The sequence below is a fragment of the Talpa occidentalis genome, unplaced genomic scaffold, assembly GCF_014898055.3.
Source record: "Talpa occidentalis isolate TD23 unplaced genomic scaffold, MPIMG_talOcc4v2.1, whole genome shotgun sequence".
In the NCBI taxonomy this organism is placed as follows: Eukaryota; Metazoa; Chordata; class Mammalia; order Eulipotyphla; family Talpidae; genus Talpa; species Talpa occidentalis.
The window spans coordinates 114685275-114703285 of NW_026555331.1; the positions used below are offsets into that span (position 1 = coordinate 114685275).

The window sequence follows — 18011 nt, forward strand, 5'->3', positions numbered from 1 at the left end:
TATAAGTTGGTTCCATAGCTTAGCTATTGTGAATAATGATGCTGTGAGCATAGGAGTGTATAAATGTTTTTGCATTAGTGTTTTCATATTGTTTGAGTAAATACCCAGAAGTGGTATTGTTAGATCATGCTGTATTTTCTTTTTTTTTTGAAGAATGTCTATACTAGTTTTCATAAAGACTGCACCAATTACATTCTCATTAACAGTGATTTTTCTCTACATCCTTGATAACATTTGTTGTTTCCAGGTTTTTTTTATATAGGCTATTTTCATAGGGGTGAGGTCATCTAATTCCGGCTTTAATTTCCATTTTCATGATAAGTGAAATGAGCTTTATTTCCTGTATCTGTAGGCTATTGGAATATCTTCTTTGGACAAGTGTCTGTTTCAGAGTTTTGCCCATTTTTTTGATTGCCTCATTTAAAATACGGTCCATGTTTCAGATATTCCAAAACAGAGAACATTTTAACAGGTTGATAATTGTCCTTTTAAATATCCTGTTGTATCTGTGTATACACAGACACACACACGTAATGATAGACTCCTGTCCACACTTAGGACCATGTTAAGTGCTGCTTTATAATGTTCAATTAATCTATTAAGTGAAGTGTATATTTTGTCAGAAAATATATATACACATACTTATATATTCACAAAATATGTGCATTAAATATGTTCGTGTTTTATATATGCATTTTTAAGTACATAGTATTTATATTCTACAAGTTACTTAAATATTCTTTTTTTGATAAACATATACTTTCTGTTTCTACTATCAATGTTATAGTGCTGCAAGGTATGTGTTTGTGTTATTGCTATTATTTAGGTGAATTCCTTGAAATAGAATTATTGAACAAATGTGTAGACATTACCATTTTTTAAAGATTTATTTATGTATGCATACAAGAACTAAGGTACAGGCCAGAGGTGTGGGGGGTGAGAGAATTCACTAGAGACAGAGTGGGGAGCAGAATAAGCAGATCTACTGAAATACATTGCTGAGGGGAGCAGCGGGCAAATCAGGAGAGGTCTGCTGCACTATGTGTAGAGCTCTCTGACTGGGGATTGAACTCATGCTGTAGTGGCTGTGGATAGCTTCATAGGTTGCATCTTAACCCCTTCTGCCGCCAGGGAGGCCCGACATTAACATTGTTGGTGCATACTGCCTTTCACAAATCTGTTACAGATTTTTGTCACCACTGACAATGTGAGTCTTAAAGTTTGTACGGGTTTCATTCTCTATCCCCACAGCTTTTCTCTGAGCTGCTATCCATGGGGTACTCCTTGAGATCTGATATCCTCCTTCTGATCACATACCAGGACTGGGCTTGAATAACTGTCCTTTCTTCAACCTTAAAAACTCCCTTACTGATCTTCTTATCCCTTAAGCTCCTCTCATTCCTGGAAACTTTTTGAAAGATAGAGTAGATAATAAGGATACATTCTGACAACCAGACATCTATAGGACACTACTACACCCAAAAAAATCCAAGTACACATTTTTCTCAAGCTCACGTGATCATTCTCCAGAATCGATCACATACTGGGCCACAAGACAAACATCAACAGATACATGAAGATCAAAATCATTCCAACTGTCTTCTCCAATCATAAAGACATCAAACTAGAAATAAATCATGAAAAGAAAACAAGGAACCCTCCCACTTCATGGAGACTGAAATCCACACTACCTGAAGACCACTGGACCAATGAGATAAAAGAAGAAATTAAAAAATACTTTGAGTTGAATGACAAAGAGAACACAACTTTACAGAATGTATGGGATGCGTCAAAAGCTGTAATAAGAGGAAAATTTATAGCAATACAGGCGCACATCAAGAAACAAGAAAGAACTCTTAAGAGAAAACCTAATCTCACATCTCAAAGAGCTAGAAAAATAGCAACAAAAAAAACCTAAAGCCAGCAGAAGAAAGGAAATAAAAATCACAGCAGAAATAAATGAAATAGAAATAAAAAACAATCCAAAAGACCAGTGAAACCAAAAGTTGGTTCTTTGAAAAAAATAAACAAAATAGACAAGCCTCTAGCCAGTCTCAAAAAGAAAAAAAAATGGGAGAAAGCACATATAAATAGGATTATAAATGAAAGAGGAGAAATCACAACAGGGAACTGCAGTGATGGTGCACGGTTGCATTGGTGAAGGAAACTCTATGGGGACTACACCTGAGGGGGTGGGAGGATGCAAATATTGTTTATGAACAATGAACAATGTTGTAAAAAATAAAAAATATATTAAAAAAAATTCTGACAATCTTAATATAATTTAAACTATCTTTGAAAGAACTCATGTTCATTTTTATTTACCTGATAGCAGGATAAGTACTGCAAGTATGTTGTGTTGTGTAAACAATTAAATGCTATTATTAATATCTTCCTTTGAAACAGAAGTCTGAAGTTAAGAAAATATCTTGATTTCCAAGAACAGATAGCCATAGAATAGCTTGCATATTTGTGTCTATTTTCATGATTATATGATTTCAATTTTACCCTGTCTCCTTTTTTGTTATTGCGCTAAGACATTTACAATGAGATCTATCCTCAATAAAATTTAGGTCTGTTATAAATTATTTTTGACTTTAAGTAGAATGCCTTAAAGCAGATTTCTGAAGTTTATTCATCTCACTTACTCGAGCCTTTATACCTATTAGTTAATGTCTCCTGAATTGCCCTTTTCCTTAACCCCCAATATCTACCAATGTAGACTTTGATTTTTGTGATCAGTTCTGCTCTTAAACACTATAATATATTGTTTGAATTTGGAGATTCAGAAACATATTAGAACTCTTTTACTTCAAAGTTGTTATTCTGGAAAGTAAGTTTATTGATAAATTGCAATGGGATGAAAAATATAAAATTAGATCAGGGTAAGTCAAGTTAGATTTTATTTTTGAACAAATATCTTTCATTAGATTTCACAATATAGTTTTTTTTAAAGCTTTATTTATTGATTCATGCATAGAATTACTGGGATATAGGCCAAAGATGAAGGGTAAGAGGACACAGACAGAGGTAGGAGCCCAACAGGCATATCTACTGAAATACACTGCTAAGGGGAGCAGCAGGCAAGAGAGGAGAGCTTTACTACACCATATGTAAGTTAGCTCCCTGGCTGGGGATCGAACTCAGGCTGTAGAGGTGATAATGCTGAGACTTAACCCCTAGGCCACCCGGGAGGCCCCAGAGTTCATAATATAGTTTATTGTTTGTATTTTTCTTACTATGATTGTATATATTCACTAAGAAATACCTAGTTATATTCATATAGGCAAACTTGTAGTAATGAAATTTCATACTTACTTGACAGTCTATTGAATGTGTAGTGAATAGCTCTTATGGCATAGCAAACGACTCTAAGTTCAGTATCTTAAAACCACTATCCTTAAAAACCACTGTCGCTAGGGCCTGTCTAGTATAAGCTTACTCCACTTTTGGCAGGTTGGAGGGGTCACTGACCTAATTTGAGCTCAGTGTCAGCAGCTTCTGTAGCGCTGCTTATTCCAAATAGTCTCCTCATCCTTCTGGGACAAATGTGTTAGCCATGGCATGTCTTTTGTGCAGCAGTGGGAGAAACACAAAAGAAAAAATGGAAACACATATGTATTGAAGCCTGGGCTTACCTCAAGGCAAAGGTGTAGTAGCTTTATCTCATTCTACTAGCCAAAGCAAGTTTTACTACTAAACTTGCAGCCAGCATATGGAAATAAGTTTAGTCCCCTTTGTGGGAAAACCTGAAAAGTCATGTAGAAAAAACATGAAGATATGAAGAAGGGAAATTTGGACTACTGATGCGCCCTATAGCAATGAAATTCAGTTTTATTAGCCAATGTATTTAGTTCCAACCTAAAACATTAACCTATATTCTGAACCATTTTGTCATGGTATGTGATGAAACTATCTGATTTCCCAAGAGATAGAGGGTGTGCTGTTGATTTCTTAGTTTTTAGTCAGGTGTTTTCTTCCTATGAAATGATATTGTTCATGTTCTTTAAGAACCTCTTATGTTTCTCTCTGGGTTCAATTTTCAGCACTAAACCCTCTCAGCGAGTGACTCATTAGACTAGTCTCCACTATATCCACCCACTCAGCCTCATGCATGCCACAGCCTCCAAATCTGCGGCTGCTGTGTCACATAAGCATGCAAACTGGAGAATCCAGGATGCCTATTCAACTGGTGCCAAAAAATCAAGCCTTAAATTTAAACTTTAAGAGGAGCATTTGAGAGTAATTATCTGTAAGAAAAATAGCTTGATTGCTTGGGAACCTGATCCTAAGGTGACTGTTACTCACTCACAGTGAGTTAAGCGGAAATTGGAGGAGGGATTCCTAACCCAGGACTATGCCTGAAGATAGAAAGCCGGAAATGTTTAAAGCAGCTGAGAGAGCAAACATATTTTGTCTAAAAAGATAAGGCAGCTGAACAGAGAGTGAGAAGATGTGAGCCAAATTTACACACACAAATAGTGGAAATAATCTCTGAATAACCAATTTGGGAAGACATGGGGGAGATAATAGGGCTATGAGTGACTGGTGATGAGAGAACAAAGAGATTAGCAATTCCTGTGGGATAGATTAGTAGTGCTTCCAAGGTGTCACAGAAGAGTTCACTCATGGTAGGAGAGAGGTATTTCTTCTTCTTATTTTTTTTAGCATAGTTTACCAAGAAAGTTCAGGCTTTAATAAAGGCATAAGTATCAAAGATTTTCGTCTGCTTGCTTTGATTTTCAGGGTATTGGAAATGCAATCAGTGGGACAGTTTGTGAAGTAACAAAGTGAAATATTCAGAAAGAAGAGACCCTTTTGCAGGTAACTTAAAGAATCACTACTTCTAAAACACATATGACTCTTTGTTCTGCTTTTTTCCTGTAAATGGAACCTAAGATAATTCAAATAATGATTATCATCTCTATATTCTTATTCATTAATAATTATCTAAATGTGAAGTAAAAATCCAAAATTAGGTGTCTACTTATTTTTCCAAATTCAGAACTATGGAATGTCTATTGTTTAACAGTTTCTATAAGAGAAAATGTTTGTCTTGATGTAAGTAATTAAATGTCAATATTAGTCATTGTATGTCAGTTTTTATTTTCCTATATAAGTTGATGCTGTAATCTCAACAATTAAGACCTATACAACTCAGCAATTTCACCTGAAAATTTAACTTTTATGTTATAAAATTACTTATAAAAACCTATGTGTTCTGCACCAGGATAGTAAATGAAAGAATGTTTAAATTCTGGATATCAAAATATATCTATTCAAATTTTACTTGTTGTACATATTTCACTTCTCTGTCTTTCCCATATCATGTGCTACAGATAATAGTGTCCAGGACATGTTGCATATTGTATACTAGTAATTATTGACATGTTGGCACAGATAGGCATATTTGAGTCTATAAAAAGTTTCTGAAAGAACAAAACAAAAAAGGAAGTAGTATACTTGAAAGAGCTTCTGCCAATAATTGCTTATGTGATCTGTTATATGATTCTCCTATGATTTATAAAAAGGAAATTCTATACAGATAGATGTGTGTATGTAAAATGACATGTATATGTAACAAATGTTACAGTTTACATATGTGCTATGTATCATATATGTATGTTTATGTCTGTGTAGATGTTTGTCTTTCTACATGTGTGTATGTATGTGCGTATGTAGTTACCTAGCTCTCTATCAACCTAACTACTTACTATCATCTATACTCAGCCTCTGTCTGGTTAGGTGGCGTTGATAGCTATTGATATCATGGAGAACCTTGGGGGCATGAAAAACCTTACCTTTGTTGGAAACATAGTGTATTTTTTATGTGATCATCTTGTATGCCCCATCACCTTTTGTTAGTAAAGAAATCACATATCCCACAAATTTACCTATATGAATCTTAGTTTCCTCCCCCATAAAATTAAAATGAAAATGTTTATAAAATTATTTTTAAGATACTGAAATAATGCATGTGAAGAATATTAAAAGGGCATGTTTTCACAAATTGAAATGAGGAATTGAGAAAATAAAGGAACTGGGGTTGACCCATAGTTGAAATAGGAATTCAACAAAACAATTAAATTTGTGAGTTTTTATTTGTATTTGAAGTCTAGCTATTTTAAATAACACTGAAATTATAATTCATACATGATTCCATGAATATTCCACATTTTATTTTAGGAGATATTGGTTAAACTGTCTAAATCTGAATGAAAAATTATATGTTAATAACATAAGAAATAGGCAAATATGTGTGCACAGTCTGTATTCTCTGGCACTAGATTGGAAATGTATACCACCAGTGCAGAGATGAAGTAAATTAACTATAACTTTTGCAAATTATATATTTAACCCTCATGCAATTTTTGTTGTTGATGTAATATTAGTTTATGAAACATTTTATAAGATCCTAGTCATCACTGAGAATCAACGTCTATATACCATATTAAGGTGACCACTTAGATTCTAAATTTACCCTTTACCTTACAAATGTGTCTTTTTTCACTGTTTACCCACCATTCTTCTCCCTTCCCTTCTGATAACTAATTGTTGGTCTTATGGTCAGTTTTATCTATGTACCACAAGTGAGTGAAATCATGAAATATTTGTCTTTTCCTGTACACTTTATTTCATGTACCATAATTCTAGATACATCAGTGTTGTCGTAAATCTCAGGATTTCATCCTTTCTTTACATTGCTGAGTAGTATTCCATCAACTTCTTAAGATTACCATTTCAAGTTTTCAAGAATCTTTCCAAGTTTGTTTTCTAATCCTGTCCAATAAGATTATGTGTTTTCTTCAGACTGTCTATCCATGCCACCAACAACTTCAAAGAAAGTCAGCATCCTCAATTTTGTTTTTTTTAGATCCCTTTCCTACCTGCGATGCCTCCCATCTTGACCAATAATCATGTATCCCACATCTTTAAATAACAGGAATAGCCTCTACCTAGCTACATTTCTGGATCATTCTAACCCATGATTATCCCACCATCTAAAAACTTCATACATTTATTTTCCATTTTTACTGATATAATTTTTATACATTAGTAATAAAATTTGATGTTATTTTCTGTTAGTAGAAATAGAGTTGACTAATGAGTTCTATAAATGGTGCTATTAGTTTGGTAAATTGCATATTTTTATAAATTGATAGTCTCTAATATATCTTTGTATTATTTACAATATGTTTTTATTGGGGTCTCCCCAGTGGCACAGTGGGTTGAGCGCCATGCTGTGAAGCTGCCCATAGCCTCTGCAGTGCAGGTTCAATTCCCAGCCGGCCAGGGAAAAACCCACATTGCACGGCAGACCTCTCCTGTCTCGCCCGCTGCTCCCCTCAGCAGTGATTTCGGTCCGTCTGCCTGTTCTGTTCCCTGCTCTCTCTGGTGAATTCTCTCACCCTACTGCACCTCTGACCTATACCCCAGTTCTTGTATAAATAAATCTGTAAAAAAAATTTAAAAAGTTTATATTGTTCTTTTGCAAATGCATATTTTTCCAATATATGGTACTTAAAAAGAATGCAGGTTGATTAGAGAAATATGATAGTATATGAGGGAAGGATGCATTATAATATCTGAAAACCACAAGTGCTATATCATATTCCCTGAAATAGCAGAAACTCAGGAAAAATCTCTTTACTCTTAAATTTCTAACATAACTGTATATTTTCTATACATACTTAACGTGCCATTTATCAATACCCCTCTCTACTTTCTCATTCTTCTCCTTAGTAGCCATCATCACTTTCTTGGTCTAGAGTCTCTATTTTAATTTTTTGCCATATGCTTTAGTATTCCCACAGCAACCAGAATCATCATTTAATATGTCAATATGACAATTTAACTTTTTTGTCCAAAATTCCCATGGCATGCTTTCATAGTTTAAAATGAAATTCAGACTCCTTACTGTGACCTTAATGTCTTGACCCAAACTGCCTCTGATCAGTCTCGCTTCTGTTTGTTCCACCTGAACAAAGTGGCCTCTTTGTTGTTCATGTTGTATGTGACAAAGAATGCTCCATCACAGATAGCCGTATTGCCCATCCTATACCTCTCTTCATTCAACACCACATCCTTTGCAAAGCCCCCCAGTGATTAGCCTTAAAAAAGTGCATTCAATATCAAGTCACACTGCTTAATTTGTCATTATGGCACTTGTTAATACATAACGTATTGTACATTTATTTCGTCTTTTTTTTTATGTTACCTCTTAAAAGAATGAGATATCTGTGAATACAGAGTCTTTGATTTGTTCATCTTTTTTGCTCCATAGCACCTACAGAACCCTTAGGCTTGTAGTGGACACTGAATTAACCTATCTGAATAGGTGTATTAATATTTTTGTGTATCTAGATTAGAAACATGCACATGTTGTCCTTTTATGTCTGCAGAATTAGGACATTGAATGTATTTCTTAAAAATATTGCCTGCTCTAAGCATCCAAAGGTGAGACTTTTGTTTTTCCTGATTGTCTATAGCTTCCTGTTAAGTCCCATAAACACCATGTGTCAGTGTCTCTTTATAAAACAGTGACAAATATTTCTTGTCACTTGATGTCATGAAACTGATGAACAATGTTCTTTAAATACCAACAGTCATTTTCAACTGTACTTTGTTATTAATTCCTGGACATGACTGAAAATGATTCTTTTACTTTGTTCTAAAGAAAGATGATAATGCACATTTGGTAAAAATTCCCTAGAAATATATATAGATACAGGATATTAAAACACATTTTTTAAAAAAGTTCCCAGACGTAAGGCAGTTGTAAAATGTCTGGCTCTGTGCTGGTTTGAGGTTTTGCTTGGATTCCAAATACAGGTTTGTGTGTTTAAAATGGCATCTCTGTAATTATTGATTTCCATTGGGATGCAATTTTGGCAAAGTGGGTTTATTGTTTTCAGTGAGAACCCAATAATATAATTCTAAATGAGATGAATTAACCTTGTGCTCTAGTGATATCTTCAGTTTCAGGATTGGATTCTCATTTGAAAAAATAACCTAAAGCAACATCATCCAGCTAAAACCTCGTTACTGTATACAATGTAGATAGAAATGTACACACAAATATAAATAAGAGTGAGAAAGTATATATGCAGATATATAAATATATATGCAATAAATATATAGACTAACCAAGATAAGATCAATGTAAATCAATACAAATGTAAACTTGATGAAAATAAACACCTTGCTTAAATGTTTATCAGTTTCTAAAAAACTTATAATTAACACATATGTTCAGTAGTAAGTACTTTTATTGTTGGCATTTATCTACTTCTCTGAGATAAGGTTGAATTTAATGTTTTGATGAGTTAAATAAAATTCCAAATTTAAAATTACTGGGATATTTATTTTGTGATAGGGTTTTGAATGTATGATATAACTTTGAGGCCCTGACAAGCAAAACTGTAGAAAAGGCAAATCCCATCTATTCTATGCATACAGAAGGCTCACTTGAAACAGAAAGACAAACACAAAATTAAAGTGAAAGCCTGGGACCTCCCTGGTGGCGCAGCTGTTGAGTGCTGGGCTGCAAAGCTGCCCACAGCCTCTACAGTGCTGGTTTGATCCCCCGCAGCCAGCGAGGGTCCCACATGGTAGGCAGACCTCTCCTGCGGCGCCCTCTGCTCCCCTCAGCAGTGTGCTACTACGTCGGTCTGCCTGTTCTGCTCCCCGCTCTGGCTCTGGTGGATTCTCTCACCCTCCCACACTTCTGACTGTACCCAGTGCTTGTATAAATAAATAAATAAATTTAAACAAAAAAAATAAAGTGAAAGCCCAGAGTAAGGTAGTATTAGTCAGCAACACAGAGGATATAGTAGGTACTCTATTCTCATCTCTAATATATTAGACTTTTAGCCAAAAAATTTAACTGGAGACAAAAATAGGGACTATATAATGAACAAGAGAATACTAAATAATATTAAATATATTATGTTTAACTTTGCCTTTAGTTATGGTTTTGTTTACAGTGCTTTCCACAGAGTATTGTATAATTACTATGTATATGTCAAATGTTACTAAGAAGATCCAATATTTTGTAAACTTATGATTTATTATATCAAGTTGGTAGGTTTGGCTCAGGACCATTTTATGAGTCCCAAAGAAATGAGTCTATTCTCTTTAATTGTTGTCTCTCATGTTGGATTTCAGCCTACATTTTCAGCCTGGTCTCTCTTACCTATATATTCATAGATCTACCCATTCATAAATCTACCCAAAAATACATCTTGCTTTCCCACCTTTATATATTTTTCCATTTCACTTTTCCTATTGGAAGTATTGTTTCTCCTCCACAGATCTTATCAAATGCTTAGTGTAAAAAATTATTCAAATTCAATCTTCTCTCACAAAAATTACTAGAATTGCTGCAGATAGCAACACTAGGTCTCATCTATTTGGTGCATCTGTGGTAAACCTGTCCTTTGAAAATACAGAAAAAAATTTTGCAAAAGGACTATTTGGCAAGTTATTCCATGAAAAGTTCTGTTTTATTTGTGTATATGCCTAAGCTCTTTAAAAAATATTTTAAAAGGGCCTCCCCGGTGGCTCAGTGATTGAGTGCTGGGTTGCGAAGCTGCCCGCAGCTTCTGCAGCACTGGTTCAATCCCCGGCCGCCGGGTGAGGGTCCCACATGGCGCACAAATCTCTCTCTGTCTCGGCCGCTGCTCCCCTCGGCAGTGTACTTCATCAGTCTGCCTGCTCTGCTATCCGCTCTGACTCTGGTGAATTCTCTCACCCTCCCGTGCTTCTGACTGTACCCACTGCTTGTATAAATGAATAAATTAATCTTTAAAAAATATTTTAAAAGCAGTTATATAAAATCTAAAATGAAGTAGGCTTTATTGGCTCCTTTAGATGAAAAATTAAGTAATTAGATTCAAATATGGAGACATACCTATAATTGATCATTTCACACATACCTTATGCATTTACTTATTATTAACACATCCATTTTCCTTGTACTCAACCCCCAATTACTAGAGGTGTTTGTTGTAAATTTCTTTATATATCCTGTATAGATGTGGTCTGAATGGGAAGAAATATAGCAAGTTTAGTATAAATGCATTTCATAAAATTATGTCAAGACCTTGGCCAAGTTGCTTAAATTTTCTGGACCTAAATACACTCAAAACTAAACTGGAAATATGATGAGCATACTTTAAAAGTTTTTCTGGCTTTTCTCTTTTTGAAAATTAGAGTTATATACAAATTTTTTTAGAATGATGAATAGCTTAGAAAAAGTCTCAATTAGCTTTTCCGTCTTTTAATGTGAACATGATGAAAACAATCCTATATATAACTAAGTAAATAAATTTGAATTAAAATTTTTGTATAGTCAGTTTGGGAATAATGATATACCCACCAGTATACCTTTCATCTCAAACTGTCTAAAAAATGGCAAGTGAACAGAAAGGCCTTTTCTCAGTTGTTGTTTATAGATGTACCAAGTGAACCTCTGTGGGATCCCTAAGTAATTCTGCCTTAGAGTGCTTATCTATTGAGACAAGAAGAATATATGTTTCATGTTCTTGCTTGATTGGGCATGAAGCGTAGTTGTAGACTGCAGTTACAAAGTGAAGTTAGAATTGGACAACAGGGATGCATTTTCTGCTCTGGTGACTTGCTCAGAAACTTGATTATAGCAGATAAGAAGTAATTACTCTTTTTCGTAATTAAATATTGCATCATAATTTACTGTTTTAATTGTATGCTTTTGTACATCTATTATACTTTTAGCTGTTTATTTAATGTTTAAATATTTTCACTAGACTGTCAGATTTGTAAGAGGTTTGATATATAATTAGTTTCTTCAAAAGCATATAGACTACTCAGGTCTGTGGCACCTGCTGGTTCTTAGTAAGTACATGATTCAGGGAAATTTCATTGTGAAGCACTAAATATAGGCTATAGTTAATTGATAAAATTTGATCACAGCTATAGTAAAATCAATAAATTACAGAAGGAGAAGGAATTTGAGACATAATAATGGAAAGAATATTTTTAAACAAAGATTTATCTATCTGTGTGTGACAGCTTCAGAGTAAACTTTCAAAGGTAGTGGAAATAAACCTTATTTTTTCCCTTGTCAGTAAATATAATATTCAAATCATTTCATTCATTAGTAGTGTCTAATTTTGTTAGTTTTAAGTTTTCATAATCATGTTTTAATTACTGAAAGTAAATTATAGTATTATTTAAATGTTATAATTTTAGCTTATTCAAAATAAAACATTTCAAATATGAGCTAAGTTCATGTTACTAATCACATATGTGTTTTCATAATCTCTTAGAATAGCTTTTTCCTATCTTGAGAAATAGTTTCTTATGATATTTAGATGGGTCTCAGTATCATAGAGTCTGGCTCTGGTTATAAAATGATAAATGTTAGATATGTAAATTTATCTAAGAATAACTTTATAGGGATTCAAAATTGATTCCAAAAATAAGAACAAAACAAAATCTGAACATGAAGAGCAATAAAGAGTAACTAGAACTTACCACAATTAAAGTGTGGTCACCAACATAAATAAGCATGTTGATGGAACAAAAGATAATACATTATCAGGCATAGTCAAATTCACTTGAAAAAGAGGAGTCTTCCCAAAGGTGAGGGGCTCCTTTAGAGAATAGATTTTGGAGACAAAGAGATAAGGGTTTGAATCACAGATTCACCACTTAATAGCTCCATGGTTAAGAGGAATTTATATAAACTTTTTTTGTCTCTTCTTCAAGTATAAAATGTACATAACTGTAATAATTGCAGAGAGCATAAACAAGTGCTCTTATTTTGAACAATAAAGACACCAAAATGTTGTCTTTTTTTGGGTTCATACTAAATTTGTGTGGTGAATCCTTCCAAGAATAAGGGAGGAAGACAATGTTCTCAGCAGCATGCAGTTGTGAGGCAGCCTTTGGTACTTGTTTTTTCTTGTCAAGTCATTTATTTTCCTTTGGCACAAACCCACTCAAACACCTTTCTGTTATTTTCTGCAGGATCTAACTGATCTTCCAACTGCAGCTCTACTCCTAATTAGTATTATTTAGTTGTCATGCATATTTTTTATTCCCTTTGTAGTGTCATAAAGGATAAGTCAGGATTCTTTTGCTGGCCAGTGGGGGTGTAGTTAACTCAAGAATTATAACTCTACTTGGTCAAAGGCATTCTGTATTTTTAACTGCCCTCATTTGTACTTAAAAGAATGCAAACAATTCCACTGTCCCACCTTTATATTTCTCTTGTTCAGTCTTTATTTTCTCTCTCTCCTCAAGTTTGTTTGTGTCCCCAGGGCCTGCCTGACCTGAACAATTTAATCAGAATTTATTAAATTCTTTTAGTTCCCAAATTAACTCTTTATTTTTTTTTCTTTTATTTTCCCTCACTCTTCTTACACAATGAATTTTGCCTCTGTCTCTTAAGTGTTACTCAAAAGCAAAACAAACAAACAAGGAAAAGTAACAGAATAGTAATGTAAATATGAAAGCAGTGTTTGCTGTCTGGAAAGATAACAAATACTTAGGTCTTATGTCATACAAAAATTGAAACATTTGTAAAATAGATAAATGCAGCTGAAACCCATAAGGATGATAGGCTTCTAAAGTTAAATGATCAGAAGAAATTATAAAGACAGAATTACTTATAATAAAATTAAATTTTTAAAGATTTACTTATCTGTAGAAGAACTGGGGTATAGGCCTGAGGTGTGGGCAGTGAGAGGACTCACCAGAGATAGAGTAAGGAGCAGAATATGTGGATTTACTGAAATACATTACTGAGGGGAGAAGCGGGCGAGACAGGAGAGGTCTGCTGTGCCTTGTGGGTTAGCTCCGTGGCCAGGGATTGAACTCAGGCCATAGTGGTGACAGCACTGAGACATAATACCTAGGCCATGAAGGTGGTCCCCAAATTTAAATTCTTTATAAATTGTTTTACATATCAATGCCTGTCTCCTCTTATTAACCAATATTGATGAGCAAACCAAAATAAAATATTCTCAAGGAATATGGCAAATAATTATGTTAATATATAAAACTTTCAGCTTCAGGACCTCATTATATTTTTCAAATAATTGAAGACTCTAAAATATTGTATTGATATCTCTCAATTAGTACTATAATAGGAATTAAAACAAAGATACTTAAAATATGTATTGCTTCATTTGAAATCATGAGAAACTAATTATATCAACACAAATACATATTTTAAGAAAATTAATTTTTTAAATAAAATAGTGAGAACCATTGTGTCATATTTTTCCTAGATTTCCTTAATAGATATCTTAATAAATGGGTTCTAGATCTGCGGTTTATAATCTGTGGTGACAGTGCCCATCTGTGCCCACTGGAAAATTACACATAAAATCACCAAAGAATAAGAGTGAAAAAGGCAAATTATGTCTATACATTATCATAAATGTAGTTTTGACCTTGCAGAGCCCTTGAAAACTTCTTGAGGAAATTTAGAGTTCTTTAGCTCACACTGAGAACCATTGTCCTAGACCAGTCAGGACCACTCCAGGATTAACAACATTGTCCCAAAAGTGCATGTTTGTTGTATATTGAAACAGGACTAGAATGCCTGTGGAAGTGATAGTTACAAGGTGTCCCAAACTATGAAGTGTATAGTTTTTCAGACATTCAAATTAGGTTAATCACATTAATTATTTTTTTTTTACTTTTTTATTTTTTTAAATAATAAATTTTATTTTTATATTCCCCCATACAATTGCAAACGACCCATTCTGACCCCAATCCTTCCCCTCCCGCCCCCCACCCCCCCAAAAGTGTCTCTGGTTCATAGTTTTTTGTTGATTTTGATTTTCACTTTCTTATATTCATTTTCCTGGTCCCTTATTTAAGTTTTCTAGATTCCTGCTATGAGTGAGACCATCCGGTATTTTTCTTTTTCTTTTTGGCTTATTTCGCTGAGCATGATCCCTTCCAGCGCCATCCATGTTGCTGCAAATTGCATGTGTTTATCTTTTTTGAATGCTGAGTAATATTCCATGGTATATATGTACCACATCTTCTTGATCCAGTCATCTATTTTTGGGCATTTGGATTGTTTCCAAAGCTTAGCTATTGTAAACAGTGCTGCTATAAACATAGGGGTGCAGGTGTTCTTTGGAATTGATGTTTCTGTGTCCTTTGGGTAAATACCTAGGAGTGGAATTGCTGGATCATATGGAAGCTCTATGTTTAGTAGGTCCAGAAATCTCCACACAGCTCTCCATAGTGATTGGACCAGTTTGCACTCCCACCAACAGTGCAGAAGAGTTCCTTTTTCTCCACACCCTCGCCAACATTTGTTGTTGCTAGTTTTTTTAATATGTGCCATTCTCACTGGTGTGAGATGGTCAACTAATCTTTGACAAAGGAGCAAAGACTACGCATTGGAGCAAAGAAAGTTTGTTCAATAAATGGTGCTGGGAAAACTGGGTCGCTACATGCAAAAGAATGAAGCTTAATCACATTAATTAAATGGAAACATGTTTTGTTGTAAAATTAGATTTTAAAAGATGCAAAATTAGATGTTTAGTGTGGTCAGTAACATAGCTGAATACATTTCTAAAGTGACTGAAAGTTAGAACTAAGTAACTTTTTTTAAAATAGAAGAAAATGCCCCCTAAATTATCAGTGGTTGCCCAAGAGAAATAAATGGATGTATTTTTCCAAATATCGAGGGATGAAGAGTGAGAATCCAGTCTTAATCTCCCAGGCTATTGTGGAAATTTAGGCCAGTGATCTATTTTCTCCCAGGGTTCATATTTCTCTCACTTAATGAATTAATTCTTTGTTGATTAGAATTAGGTCCACAGTAACTGTTCCACCAATAGTTCATTGCCTTTATCTTTGATGAAGGGGATTTTTAATAAGATGTGTCAGGAACTTGTCAGATGATGTGACTTTGCTGAAAGGGAATTTCCGCAGATGCCCATAGACTGACCCTTCCATTGCCACTTTGTTTGACTTCTGAGGAGGCTTGGTGATCTGTATCAGAACACATCATTCATTTCCTTCCTCCAGCTGATTGCTCAGGAGTACACACCCACACTGCTATTAGTTTGTAACTTTACTATTTTTTTTTCCTTTTGTTTAATCTGTAGCATTTTCCATGCCTGGATTAATGAATGAGTATTTTGTGTGTGTTCAGTTCCACCTTTGAGTGATTCATAGTCCAGTGCTAGATTTTCAGTGACTGCCCCTCTGACATCCAGTGGTTTTCCACAGCAGGGTGTGGAGACAGATTGGTGGAAATTGTATGAAGCAAATTTATGCAATATGATATATGAAGTTTGAATGTAGAAATATTCTGATTTTTCATAGAGGTCCCATTAAGTCCTTAAAATTTGTTTAAATTGTGCTGAAAAAAGAGGGAAGGCAGCACATGGAATATGGTATTAGACTATAGGTGATTTGGTGGCAGGACTCTATGGTGGTGATACCTGATGGAGAGAATCCACAATGGTACCACAATTAAAAGAGTAAATTATTATAAAAAAAAAATTGTGTTCAAGTAACTACCACTGTGTTGTTTAGCTTGTGTTAATTAACATTCCTTTGTAGTATAGTTTCTTTGAATTAATCCTTTTTTACATACTTGGACAATTGCTTTAAGTTCATTGTTTGAACTGCAAATTCACCTTTATTATGTGACATTTTCATGTCCATTCCTAATTTGAAAAAAATCAATAAATATGTCAGAGGTGGTTGATGGATATGTAAAATTACTAATAAAATTACTACAGTTCATGTAAGTATGTAAATGCTAATAGTTAACAGAATTCTATAAATACAGAAAGGATTTCCATATGTGCTGTGCCTTGTGAAATTTCAAGGGCGTGACATATTACTAGAAGCCATGACTGAAAAGTGAGATTCAAAAGTACAGTCAGAATCATCTCACAATGGTTTACAAGGATTCCTTTATCTGTCAGGATTTATCTCAGAGAGATTATCTTCAGACCCATCTAAAACTACATGAGCATTATGAAAAGCTGTACTTAGTGTAATTAAAAAAAATAAAAAACAAGTGAAAACTATACTATTTTCAAGAATTTATAAAACTGTTAAATGGAAGAGAGTGCCTTCCAGCCAAGTTCACTTTCCAGTTCTTTTATAGGATACTTTGTGTAGGAAGCAATGAGTATCATCTCTCTCCCAATTCCTTCCAATTAACTTTCCAGAAGAATCTTAAAGAGGTTTCTCTGACCCTTCCGATGATGTACTTTGTGTCCATGTGAATTAGCAATAGGAAATTTGCCTATTTTTTTTGTTCGCTCCTTGCTGTTTGATACAGTTTTCTAGAAGACCTAACTTCCTACTCTGTGTTATAAATTAATCGTTATTGGGTCATCATTACTAGTGGAGAGTCCTTCCTTTACTCTTTTATGTTACCACTCCCTAATTATACTTGTTAATTCTTTTCCCTCAAATATAGAATATTCATGCATATTTAAAAGACCTAACTTCCATGCTCAGTAAAGATGTATTTATGTGTTTTATGTAATCTCCACAGCTCTACAGTATAACTATCCATTTAATTTTTTGTTTTATTTTTGGTTTATGTTTTTCCTCGCTTCTGTTTAGGAGTATCATAACTAGGGGTTTCTATTTTATATCTTCATTCTATTCACAATAGATAACCCTTCCAAGTTTTCAAAGCTCCTCAAGTAGATTAGCTATATGCCTTTGAAATATTTCAAACTGTCCCAGTACATCATTATAACATGCTCCTGTTAGTCATCAGAATCTCCAATGAATGTTCATCTATGTGGTAATCCTTGGTGACTACTTTAGAAATTGTGAAAAACAGTTTATTTCTCCCCATGATCTAATCATGCCAAATTCCAAGAGTTTGTGCTTTTTATTTTAGAGTTTTACTTGTTTTTTATATCCACCAGGAACCAATTAACAGTAATTAACACCAGCCTTTGAAAGTGTAGTTGTAAACCACCCAAAAATCAGAGCACAAGATTTCTAAGAATTATATAAAA

The 18011-nt window shown here is 34.1% G+C and overlaps 1 protein-coding gene across 4 annotated transcripts in view; it reads left to right on the forward strand.

Moving 5' to 3' along the window:
* Positions 1–18011, forward strand: part of SEMA3A (semaphorin 3A) — a 691723-nt gene that overhangs the window by 358344 nt on the left and 315368 nt on the right. For 2 of the 4 annotated variants that reach the window (XM_054692483.1, XM_054692484.1), the window contains one exon: positions 4747–4824. The exons of the other annotated variants lie outside the window; for them this stretch is intronic. The gene's annotated coding sequence lies outside the window, so the exon portion shown is untranslated. The remainder of the gene's footprint in view (positions 1–4746; positions 4825–18011) is intronic. 4 annotated transcript variants of the gene reach the window in all.